The following is a 13,671-nucleotide window of genomic DNA, read 5'->3' as shown; positions in this document are numbered from 1 at the left end:
TGGAAAAAAATTGATTTCTTTGCTCTGCATGAATTTCTTCACAAAATGACAAGGTGGGATATGGCATGCTTTATCACATTAGTCACAGAAAAATATATATTTTTTTACTCTAAATGAGCTCTGTATACAGCTGAAATTCACCGCCACAAAATCACAAGGTGAGATATGGCATTCTGTATCACATAAGCAATAGAAGAAAATTTGCTTTTTTACTCTTCACGCAGCAAAATTTTACCACCAGAAACTGACAAACTGAGATATGGCGTGCTGTATCACTTTAGCAACAGAAAATGTTTTTACTCTGCAACAGCTCTGCACACAGCTGAATTTCAGCTCCACAAAATGACAAGGTGAGATATGGCTTGCTGTTTCACATTAGCAACTGAAAAAAATAGATTTTTATAGTTGTACTCATGCATAGAGTACAATAGAAGCAGTACACAACAGACTTCTATGTGCCCTGCTGTCTTTGTCTGGCAAAAGAAAAAAAATCTGCTGGAAGGTCAATTTCACAGCCACACAGGACCCTATCTAACTAAACTATCTGACTGAGAAGCAACCACCTAGCTACCTAGCTAAAATCTCTAATGAATCCAGGAGCAGACCAAGATCATACTTTTTGTGCTGTTGCACTGACAAAATGGCGCTAAAACAACATGTCTGCTCTTTATCTAGAGAGGGACATGTGATTTCAGCAGCCAATGGCACAAGCCCTTGTGTCTGGACATTGCGGATGGTTCCTGCACCTTGATTGGCTATCCGCAATTTGCACACATTAAGTTAGGGGAAAAAAAAGATTACATGCATGTCGCTACTCTGAGCTCTACCCACCCCCTCCCATCATCCAACACGTTCCCCCGCTCATCATATGTCACCACTATCCTACCCAAGGTAATAAAAATAGTTTAAACGCAACACAATAATTTCCTGCACTTTTACCGACTTTTTAACGAATTTTGCCGATTTTAAGAAAAAATGCTCATGTGTCCGATCACCAATCCGAATGTGCCATATTCGTGCAGAATTTGAAATTGGCGATTGTTTTTCGAACATATTTCTCTCTATTCAGGATCCTCTATAACTTCTTCATTTGGTGAAGCCTGAGGGAAGTGTACAGTAGATGGAAAAGACACTTCTTTGGTTTCCCATTTGATTGTGGGATTTTGAGTCTGTAACCATGGCAACCCCAGGATTATTGGAAAATGTGGAGATGAGATTAAAACCTCATGGTGATTAGGCTCCATAACTATCTCTAGGGTTAAATCTCTTGATTCACTGGTCCCGAATTTAGTGGAGATCTGTCAACAGTTTCCATAATAATAGATGAAAGTCTATTTTGAATTTTTATTCCATGTTCCTTTGCAAAAGAGATATCCATAAAATTTCTATTTGCTCCTGAATCAACCATGATAGATTTGGAAATCCATTGAAAATCAACTTGAAACTTGATGGAAATGAAGCCATTAGAGTCCTTGTTTTCTTTTTTAATGTTGGGTGCAATAGAGGAAATTGAATGGATAATGGCATTCACTGGAGGGGCTGGTTCAGACAAGACTGATTCTTAGTGGGAAAAATTGGGAGCTGCTACAGCTGCCATTGTTTTACGTAGTCGAGAAAGACAATTGAAGAGAAAGTAGTCAGTCTTGCCACAATAAAAACAAAAATTTTCCCAAAGTCTCCATTCTTTTCTCTTAGCATTTTAACATTTAACAGGCTGTCGACCTGCATGGATTCATCTTCAGATATGTGAGGACTCTTTATCTCAAATTCTCTGGGACTGGTGGTGGTTGGTGCAGGTGGATAACGATTACTGTTGCAGGATCAGTTTGAATTCCACTTTTCCAATCTTCTCTCTGATAATCGGTTGTCTATACGAATACAATGATGAATGAAGTCATCAAAATTTGTGGGAGCATCGGCCTGGGCTAGTTCATCTTTGAGTGTGCTGGAGAGTTCGTTCTTGAAAAAAGATAATTTTGCAGCATTATTCCATTTGGTATCAATCACCCACCATCTGAGTTCTGTGGCATACTTAGCGCTTACCCTGATGTAGTGCCATCAGTCTGGCTGAAGCAGTTGCACAATGATTAGGGTCATCAAACACCTGGCTCATGGCTGCTAGGAAAGCCTCCAGATCATTAAGTCGATCATCATGACTTTCAATAAGGGGACTGGCCCAAGCTAACGCTTTATTTTTCAGTAGCATAATGATACACAATACTTTTGATCTGTCAGTATAAAAGTGAGCAGGGTGTGCACAAAAGTACAATCTGCACTGGTTGATGAATCCATAAAATTTGTCACAGTCTCCACCAAACCTGAAAGGTGGGAGTGGAAGGGTGGGTGGGGGGGCAATATGTTGATTTTATAATTGAAGGATCTGTTCAGACTGCAGTGCAATCTTATTGCTTAAATCTCACACAATATTCTGTAGATCCTGTGTAGCTTGTCCAAAAATGTGAACGTTATGAGTTGTCTGAGTTTCAAATGCTGTGTATTTTGTTTTTAGTGTTTGCATATCTGCATAGATGTTGGTAAGCAAACAGTTCATTTTATTTAAATGAACCTCCAATTTTTCCTCAGCAGCATCTATGACGAAGTTTTGAGTATCCTGTTATGATACTGGCATAGCACTGCTGGAAACCAGTGGCCGAAGGAGCACAAGCAGGAACAGCAAGCGGTAGTAGAAGTTTTTAGAGTTAGCAAAGGATTTGCAGGAATCAATCCATAGATAGGTGGGAACAGTATGGGCAAGACAGTGCAGGAGCTGGAGACTGAACGAGACTAAACAGATACACACAATACTCAAGCAATGAGTATGAAATCCATGAGGCTTTAAGTAGGCCCAAAAAGGAACAAGATGGATTCCACAGGTTCAGAATCTACCATCTTAGTAAAGGGCAAGTGCAGAACACAACAGCAACCTTCAGTGGTAAGGAGTGGATTTGCAGCACAATTATTAAGGTGAACAATACCGGCCACTAGTCGTCAAACTGTAGAAGGACAGCAGATCAAGAATCCTGACAATTTACCCATTTGTTTGTCAAGTTTTTTTTGTTTTCTCCTGTTTTTAATTTTTTTTTTAGTCTTCTTTTAATTTGCACCTACATTTAAAGGCTATTTTATATGTGTTTGCCTGTTTATTTATATGTCAGCTATTCTGTTTTTGCTTGATTCACCAGTTGGTACTTTTCAGAAACTCTCACTCACACTATCTCTTTCTCTATCTGATCTAACCAGGAAGTGCTCCCCTTTTTGTATGACCAACCCCATCCCAGGCTGGGCTGGTCCCAACCATATTAACTGAATCCTAATCTATACACTACTTCCTAGTGCTAATTTGCCCGCCACTGCATATTTCCCTTTCTTAAAGAGAACCTGTCACGTCCTAGTTACTATCATCACTGCCCCCATTGGGTTGTTAGTGAGGCAATGTGCATCACTCACAAGCTATTTTCATGAAAATCGGTGGTAGTATAATGATTTTATAATGTTTTATATACTTTGTCCTACCTGCTCGTATTAAGTCATTAGGGTGTAATTCTCACATTCAGTCAAGGGCAGGCGCCGCATTTAGTCACTGCTGGTGCAGCCCATGACATTTGAATACTGCTCCTGGCAAGTGCTATGTTTGTGTGGCTCATGTGTAGCACCCCGAGGACTCGGTTGCTACCGAGGTATTGCATCTCAACCAGATGTGCGATATCTCACTTCCAGGTAAGGATGGAGTGTGGATCAGGACCCCGACACCTGCATGCATTACACCACATTTCCGGGGGTCAGGGCGACCGATATGCTCCAAATAGAGCACGACAGTCCCTGTCCCTGGCTGGAGTGGGGGGAGGGAACACCAAGGAAGGGGAACCCTGTAGTGCATAGGAGGGAGAGAGCAGTTCCTGGGTGCACTTAGAGGGAGGTATAAAAGGTGGGCACCATCTTAGAACAGTGTTCAGTCAGAGAGAAGGAGTGACAGAGTAAGGGTCTCTGCATGGGGCTCTGCTCCGGAGGTGGGCCTAGCCTGTGAGGCCCAGCCAGCACTGAAATAGCAAAGAGAGAAGTTGAGTTCAGACAGTGAAGAAGAGGGAGCAGGAGGTGGGAGCAGAGGCTCTGCATGGGCTCTGCTCCGCAGGCGGGCCTAAGAGAAAGGCCGGAGCCTGGAGGAAGCAGAAGGAAGGAGAGGGAAGGAAGAGGAGAGGAGGAGGCTCCAGGAACAAGGAACGAAGGGACCCCAGTGGTGTGGACCGGCGAGTCACCACCGCACGCCCGAATCTACCTGCGTAGAAGGGTCAGGCCAAAGGGGGAGACTGGTCCCCGAAACTAGTGGAGGCGGGGAACTACCCTCAGCTAGAAACCGGAGGCTGTGACATTTCACGTGGCGCAGCCCCTCGCTACACCCGCTAGGAAGGCTCCATATAGGGTCAGGGAAACTGGCTCCAAGGTTTACCAGAGAAGGCCCAAGGCAGCCGGACAGAAGCGAGGTGACTGGCGGGGTATGACAGGCCAGAGAAAGGACACAAAAAGGGGGTCCTGTGAAACGCTCCAAAGTTATCTGGGAGTATGCCGAGTCACTCACCTGGTGTGCACAGTGCGACGTGGGACGTTATGACCAGCTGTAGTAACGTGGATAAAGAACTGTGAGTAAATACCCTGGACTGCATTACAGGACTCTGTGTCGTTACTGCTGCTCCCGCGCACCATCACCCCCTACATCCTCACTTGCTGCCCTGAGGCTACACTCCTCCTGTGGGGAGTTATACTATCCCCTTCTGCACTCCCAACACCAGCCTCAGCGGTCTGCCCTGCAGCGGCGGTTCATTTAGACCGGAATCCACGGGTAGCGTAGTCGGACATTCAGTATATAGACTGCCATTTGGTTTGACCGCCCTGGGCACGGACCGGATCGCCGCCACGAGGACTACAACCCCCAGCATCCACAAAAGGTCCGGTTCTGGGTATCCCCACACACGCACGGCCCAGGGGGCGCATCACATGCGCATTTGCACACGTCAGACCGCCGGTCCGGCGCGTGGGTACTGAGGCTGTGTGATTACCAGCTTCAGTGCGCACGCGCTTTGACCTGTGGCTCCACGTGCGTGCGGAGTCAATACATCTTGCGGTCACCGCATGCGAAGTGACACTGCACCAGTGATCACAAGATACATTGACTGCGAACCAGCCGGGAACTGAAGAGAAATAGAACTGTGGTTTTCCTTTTCTACGGTTCAAATCTGGGTGTTATCCACCTTTTTGCCTTTTTCCATAAAAAAAACAGTTTGAGTGTCTCGCTGACTGTTCAGACACAAATATATCTGTTTAAAAGATTCTGGTGTAGGCCAAAGAACTAGAACTGTGGTTTTCCTCTTCCATGGTTCAAATCAGGGTGTAATCCACCTTTTTTACATAAAAAAAACAGTGTGAGTGTCTCGCTGACTGTTCAGACACACATATATCTGTTTAAAAGATTCTGGTGTAGGCCAGAGAAATAGAACTGTGGTTTTCCTCTTCCACGGTTCTAATCTCCTTTTTATTACCCTCTTGCCATTGATAGTGCGAGTGTAAGCTATTTTACTTCATTTACAATGGGCAAGGCGCGATGCAAGGGACGTGGAACTGGACATTCTGGTGATGGTGTGTGCAGAGGACAGGGCCGTGGCCAAGGTGAAAATGTGCCACAACTAACAGCCACATCTTCTCGCTTCCAGTTCTTGACCGAATTACTAGGGAAGCACACAACACCACTATTGCCAACTGATCAGTGTGAACAGGTTATTAATTGGATAGCAGATAATACTTCCAGTCACCTGGGCACCACCACCTCCGGTCTGTCTTCCACATGGTCAAGTCTTAGTAGCCGAGAGTGTCGACCGCATACTCCTCCTCACCCTGATGCTCCTTCCTCATACCATGCCGAGTGTCGTCAGACAGCAACTGATCCCACAGTTGGACACTCTGAAGAGCTGTTCACTTGTTATGGCAGTTTCTCAAGAAACAGCATCAACATCCACGTCCACGTCCCACAGCAGCGTTCAATTGTCCATATCCCAGAACTTAGAACGAAAGCGCAAATTCGCAGCCAACGCCCCACAGGCCACAGTCCTAAATTCGCACATTTCACGACTGCTTGCGTTGGAAATGCTGCCTTTTAGGCTGGTGGAGACGGAATCCTTCCGCAACCTTATGACGGTGGCTGTCCCTTGGTACTCGGTCCCCATCCGACACTATTTTGCCCGGTGTGCCATCCCTGCACTACACAAGCACGTGTCCCAAAATATCTGCCGTGCCCTCAGCAACGCAGTTACTGGGAGAGTCCACCTGACAACGGACACGTGGACAAGTGCTTGTGGCCAGGGACGGTACATCTCCCTGACGGCACACTGGGTAAACATAGTGGAAGCCAGGACCCAGTCGGACCTTGGGACGGAACACATCCTCCCCACACCGAGGATTGCGGGCCCTATGTCAGTCAGAGTTGCCCCCACAGTGTACAGCTCCTGCGCATCATCCTCCTCCTCATGTTCAGCCTCATGTTCAGCCTCCATCTCAGATATCACCACATCAGTTACAAGCTGGAAGCATTGCAGTACTGCCTCCGCCAAGCAGCAACAGGCTGTGCTGAAACTCATAAGCTTAGGTGATAAACCTCACACTGCTTGTGAGTTGTGGACAGCTGTGAAAGAGCAGGCAGATCTGTGGATGAGACTGCTGAACCTACATCCAGGCATGGTCGTGTGTGACAATGGCCGTAACCAGGTGGCGGCTCTGAGGCGAGGCGAGATCACACACGTACCATGTGTTAGGCGTCGGGCGTTTGCTGGATCTGAAATTGGTTCAAAATCATCAGTGGATTCTGTGGTCTCCCATAATGGTCCAGCCAGGGCAGATGCTGCTCAGCATCACCGTCAGTCCCAACGCCTAGCTGGTGCATGAGATGTACAAGTTGTCTCTTGGATCTTTGTTCCTAGTAGTGCTAAGCATAGGTTGCGGAGGGGAACAGACCTACTACAGCCTAAGTCCAGGATGCGCTGCACTGAGCATGCCCATGACATGGCTGACCGTGATTGGTGGTTTGGTGTCAGCTGATCCGGTGACGTGTCACCGCCTTATTGGCCGTGGGTGACATTATCAGTAGTGCAACCAATAATGCAACGGTGGGCAGGGCTTAGTCTTTAAATAGCCCGCCCACAAACATGGCGGTGCGCTCTGATCATCGAGCTAAGGTTGTGTTACTGTGTGGACGCTTGTCTATTTGGGCTCCACGTGCTCTCTTGCTGCTCTAGCTTCAGACAGGCAGGTTTAGCTGGGGATAGGCAGTCTTAGCTGGAGGGAGGCAGGTAGTTCCATTTGACAGTCTGGCTCCGACAATGGGGTCGCTATACACCCCGAGCAGACTGTGGACTCCGTATTCCAGGTACCGCCTGTTAGCCACGTGAAGAGTTACTCCACAGTCCGGTAGCACACTGGCTGGGAGCACGTATTCACCGTCGTGAGTCTCACACACATCCTAGCGCCTACTGCATAGCCTCTGTGCAGTTAACAGGGCTACGGCTATGGCTACATTATTTGTCGCACATCTCTCGTGCAGTTAACGGATCCCTTTTCCCGTCCCGGTGTGTAGTAACACTGGAGGGATTAATATATTAATTGGTTGTTTTACCTGCTTACCTGGAAGGTGTGTGGCCGCAGTCTTCCAGGCTGCATCGCTGACCCCAAGTTCAGTTGCTTTCCATTATTAATAAAGTTGTTTGCAACCATCCCCATAACACCATGCCTGGCTCATGTGCTTAACTTTGTGGTTCAGCGGTTTCTTAAATCGTACTCCGAGTTGCCAGATCTGCTCGTCAAAGTACGCCGCCTGTCAGCTCATTTTCGGAAGTCAGCTACAGCTTTCGCCGCCCTTGCTGTGTTGCAGCAGCGTTTGCAGCTTCCGGCACACCGACTGGTATGTGATGTCACCACACATTGGAACTCTACCCTCCACATGTTGCAAAGGATTTCTGAGCAGAAGAGAGCAGTTGTGGAGTACCAGCTGCAACAAGGCCGTCGATATTCAGGTCAGACTCCATACATAAGACCTCAGGAGTGGACCTGGATGTCTGACATATGTACCATTCTGACAAACTTTGAGGAGTCCACCAAGATGGTGAGTGGCGATGACGCCATCATTAGCGTCAGCATCCCACTTGTCTGTGTTTTGCAACGCTCTCTGCAGAGAATTAAAAAGGAGGCATTGCAGCCAGAGTATGATGAGAAGGATCAAGAACCCATAGTGGCCGATTACACACAGCCCAGCCTCATCTCATCCCAACATGCATTGGGGGACAATGAGGGAGAGGAGGAGGAAGAACAGGAGCTGGTATCATGCGCTGTAGACAGTAGTACCTGTACAACTGTCATACCGTCGGTTCAGCGTGGGTGGCCTGAGGAAAGGGGGGAGGAGGAGGAGAGCATGGTCAGTCATCATCTTGGTGAGGACCAGAAGGCCCTTGCTGTAGAACTGTTTAAAAAATTCCCATCTGAACACGCTAGCGGCAGAGGTCACAGTTCGTTGCCCAACCAAGGCGTACAGGCGAGAGAGACGCAACTCCAATCCAGCAGAAGCAGGGGAACACTGTCAATGTTCTGGGACAGTTTTCTGAGACCCGCCCAGCTTACAGGCCCTGAGGCGCGGGGTACTCTCACAAGGAGTGGAAAGTTTCAAAAGATGGTGAGGGAGTACCTTGCCGACCGTACCAGCATCCTCCGTGATTCCTCTGTGCCTTTTAATTATTGGGTATCCAAGCTGGACACTAGGAATTAACTCGCTCTGTACGCCTTGGAGGTCCTGGCCTGCCCTGCCACTAGCGTGTTATCGGAGCGTGTTTTTAGTGCCACTGGGGGAATTATAACTAATAAGCGCACTCGCCTGTCAACTGACAATGCTGACAAGCTGACCCTTATCAAAATGAACAAGGGCTGGATTGGGCCAGACTTCTCATCACCACCAAATGACAGCAGAGTAACATAAAGTCAAATCCACTGTGTTATTTCGGGAGGTGTATTCCCATGCACCACTTCACACCCACACATGGGTATGCGCTTCCTCATTTCGGCTGTTTTTTGCTCTTCTCCTTATCCTCAGCCTCCACCACCACTATACCACCAGGGTGACTGTGGTCCATGTTGCCAGCATTGCAAGTTCCTCTGTCCTCATTTTTGGCAGCTTTTGCTTGGAAGGCATAGGCAAAGACTATGGGAGACCCACTCCCCAATAATGCGAATAATGTTTTTAATATGCTGTACTGCATGGCTCTTGTAAAGGGCATTGCAAGTTCCTCCGTCCTAATTTTTGGCAGCTTTTGCTTGTAAGGTATAGGCAAATACTATGGGAGACCCACTCCCCAATAATGGGAATAATATTTTTAATATGCTGCACCTTCACGTCTCTTCCAAGGGGCATTGATATTGTCTTTTTATTCCACTGGGAACTCCACGTCTCTTCCAAGGGGCATTAAAACCGTCTTGTTAGACCACTCTGAACTCCATGTCTCTTCCAAGGGGCATTAAAACCGTGTTGTTAAGCTACTGTGACCTCCACGTCTCTTCCAAGGGTCATTGATATTGTCTTTTTATTGCACTGCGACCTCCACCACTCTTCCAAGGGGCATTGATATTGTATTTTTATTGCACTGCGACCTCCACCACTTTTCCAAGGGGCATTGATATTGTCTTTTTATTCCACTGGGACTACCACCACTCTTCCAAGGGGCATTGATATTGTCTTTTTATTCCAGTGGGACCTCCACCACTCTTTCAAGGGTCATTGATATTGTCTTTTTATTCCACTGGGACCTCCACGACTCTTCCAAAGGACATTGATATTGTCTTTTTATTCCACTGCGACCTCCACGACTCTTCCAAGGGTCATTGATATTGTATTTTTTTTCCACTGCGACCTTCACCAATCTTCAAAGGGGCATTAAAATCGTCTTGTTAAGCTACTGTGACCTCCACGTCTCTTCCAAGTGGCATTAAAACCGTCTTGTTAAACCACTCTGAACTCCACAGCTCTTCCAAGGGGCATTGAAATGTTGTTTTTAATTACCTCTAACCTCCACAACTCTTCCAACGGGCATTGCATTTCCTCCTAATTTTAGTCAGCTTTTGCTTTTCAATGCATAGGCGAACACTAAGGGAGACCCACTCCCCAATAATGGGTAGAAGGTTTTTAGTATGCTATAATCCACGTCTGTTTCCAGGGGCATTGCCGCTCCTCATAATTTTTGGAAAGCCTTCCATTCACTGCTTTGGCCAACAGTGTACAGGAGACCCAGTTGCTATAAATGGAAAAAACGGTTTAGATAAGGCCCTCTGACCTCCATGTCACTTCCAAGGGGCATTGGAGTGCCTCGAAATTTTTGGTGGGCATTGCACTCACTGTATGCCCTATATCTGTGTAGCCGAGCCGCTCCTTTTGGTACAGAAACATATCCTGCAAGACATGTGTGGTTGACTGGCCTGATATTGATGTGAATGGTCCCTGTTCCTCCTGCTCTTTCTCCTTTACCACCACCTCATCCATCATTCATCACCTGAAGCTTTGTTTTAACGTGAGTCATAGAACTGGGATAGTAGCAGGAAAACATCCAGCAATCCTCGGAGGAGGTAGGATATGCGCCAAAACGCTAACCACCTCAGGCCTAGCAGCTACTACATACATGCGCTTGCATTCCAAAGAACTGAAAGCTAAGGAGATGCATGGCCTCATGATCATGAATAATTTACTTGTTGTGTAGGAGGCCAACCACTGCTGCTGTCTACCTTCTGAACTTTGTGTTGAAGCCTGATTGACCCAGGACCCGCAATCCTCTATGTCTGGAGGACGTGTTGCATCCCAGTGTCCAACTGTGTTCCGGCTTCCACAATATTAACCCAGCGTGAAGGCGTCAGTGAGATGGACCATCCCTGGCCACATTCACTTGTCCACGTGTTTGTGGTTAGGCTGTCCTTCCCACTAAATGCACTGGGGAGGACACAGGTAATGTTTTGGTATGCGCGCTTGTGTATAAGGCGCACCGGGACAAATAGGGGTGGCTGGGTACCGTGTGTGGGCACCCGGCCGCAGAGCGGCTGGGGACCGAGTATGGACATCCAGCCGTCCCCTGGTGGCTGGGGACCAAGCGTGGACACCCGGCCGCCGGGCGGCTGGGGACTGAGTATGGATACCAGGCCGCCGACGCAGCCATGACGTGGTGGCCAGATTCTGTCTCCACATGCCTAAAAGGCCCAATTTCAAGTGCAACCAAGCAATCAGTATGGTATTGCAACCTGGGGGTGGGTGGATGGCAGGCTGCATACTTGCACTTGCATTGCAAGGAGTGGGGGAGGCAAAATTGAACACTGCCCTGGGACAAGGACTTGAAAGGGGATAGTTGCAAGTCTGCAATGACAGGTGCAGGGCGGGAGGCATCTTCGCATGTGCCATGAACAGGGGGTTGGTGAGCACACACTACAGCGGAATAGGCTGTCCTTCCCACTAAATACACTGGGGAGGGCACAGGTAATGTTTTGGTTTGCGTGCTTGTCTATAAGGCGCACCGGGACAAATAGGGGCAGCTGGGGACCGAGTATGGACACCCGACCGCCGGGCGGCTGGGGACTGAGTATGGATACCAGGCCGCCGATACAGCCATGACATGGTGGCCGGTGTCTGCCTCTTCAAGCCTAAAAGGCCTCATTTCAAGTGCAAGTAAGCTAGCAGTATGGTATTGCAGCTTGGGGGTGGGTGGGTGGCAGGCTGCACACTTACGCTTGCAAGAAAACAAAGCAGATGCTAACTTCTATCATCATCATCATGCTCCTCATCTTGGCACTCTCAACTCCCCTGTTGGAGAAGCCAAGGCCCACCGGAGGAGTCTGGTGGGCTCGTCCAATGATGCCCTAAAGCAGGCCAGGCTAAGAAAAGTGTGGAGAAGGTTCCCAGGACAAATAGTGGCAGCTGGGGACTGAATATTGCCGCCCACACAGCCATGAGGTAGTGGCCAGCTTCGGCCTTCTCCAAACTAAAAGGCCCTATTTCAAGTGCAATCTAGCAGTATAGTATTGCAGCCTGCGGGTGGGTGGGTGGTTGGCTGCATATTTGCACTTGCATTGCAAGGAATGGGGGAGGAACATTTGAACACTGCCCTGGGACAAGGACTTGCACGGGGATAGTTGCAAGTCTGCATCTTCTGATGCGGCAAGGATCACTTCTGATAGGCACACTTTTAGGCAGTAACCTGGGTGTCAGAGATGCTTCCATGGGTCTTCCCCATGCTGTTCCCATGTCTTTTCAGCACTGTATGCATGTGTCACACAGCACATGGCCAGATAAGGTTGTAAAATGTTAAAATGACATTTCCGGGTGAATGCATTTGTCACGGTTGAAAGCAATACAAAAGTGCAAAAACGCATAAAAAATGCTACTTGTGAACATAGCCCAAGATGTGGAGGAGTATTTTTGTTTTTGGTTATTTATTTTACCTTATAAACAAGTCCCTGGAAAGGATGTTCCTTAACATATTTCACAGGAAAACAGTTTCAGTTTCGTTTTTGAACGTTTTATTGTGAGCCGTAATAGTGGCTTAATACCTCTGACCAAGTTGTTGACAGCAGTGACCTGGGGGTCATAAATGCTTCCTGAGGCGATCCCCATGCTGTCACCATATCATTTGAGCACTGTCACTATCATTTTGGGCACTTTTTAGGCATTCTACAGACTGCCGGGGATGCCGACGCAAAAATACTCGGGTCTCCCATAGACTAACATTGGGCTCGTTGCTCGGGTCGAGCACCCGAGTATCACGGCGAGCTCGGCCCGAGCATCGAGCACCCGAGCATTTTAGTGCTCGCTCAACACTAAAAATGACATGTGCTTTAAAATGGTAACAATAAAAACGCCAACTCGTCCCACAAAAAATAACAAAAATTCTCCATTAAATGTCACTTGCTTAACCCAGCAGGCGGCGTCTAAAAATCACTAAAGTTGACAAATTCCCAAGCCCAGATGGGATACACCCGCGAGCACTGCAGGAATTAAGTGAAGTCATAGATAGACCATTATTTTTAATCTTTAAAGATTCCATAATAACAGGGTCTGTACCATGGGACTGGCGTATAGCAAATGTGGTGCCAATATTCAAAAAGGGGACAAAAACCAAACTTGGAAATTATAGGCCAGTAAGCATAACCTCTACTGTGAGTAAAATCCTGGAGGGTTTCCTAAGAGATGCTATACTAGAGTATCTGAAGAAGAATAACCTCATGACCCAATATCAACATGGGTTTACGAGGGACCGTTCCTGTCAAACTAATCTGATCAGCTTTTATGAAGATGTAAGTTCCGGACTGGACCAAGGAAATGCAGTGGATGTTGTGTACATGGACTTTTCAAAACATTTTGATATGGTTCCACACAAAAGGTAGATGCATAAAATGAGAACAATGGGGATAGGGGAAAATATATGTAAGTGGGTTAAGAACTGGCTCAGTGATAGGAAACAAAGGGTCTCAGTTAACAGTGGGGTACCACAAGAGACAGTATTGGGCCCGCTTCTTTTTAACATGTTTATTAATGACCTTGTAGGGGGCATACAGAGTAGTATTTCAATATTTGCAGATGACACTAAACTCTGCAGCGTAATCAATACAGAGTAG

The sequence above is a fragment of the Phyllobates terribilis genome, unplaced genomic scaffold, assembly GCF_046119375.1.
Source record: "Phyllobates terribilis strain yellow unplaced genomic scaffold, ASM4611937v1 Scaffold_4__5_contigs__length_816908805, whole genome shotgun sequence".
NCBI classification, from domain to species: domain Eukaryota; kingdom Metazoa; phylum Chordata; class Amphibia; order Anura; family Dendrobatidae; genus Phyllobates; species Phyllobates terribilis.
This window is presented reverse-complemented; position numbering follows the sequence as displayed.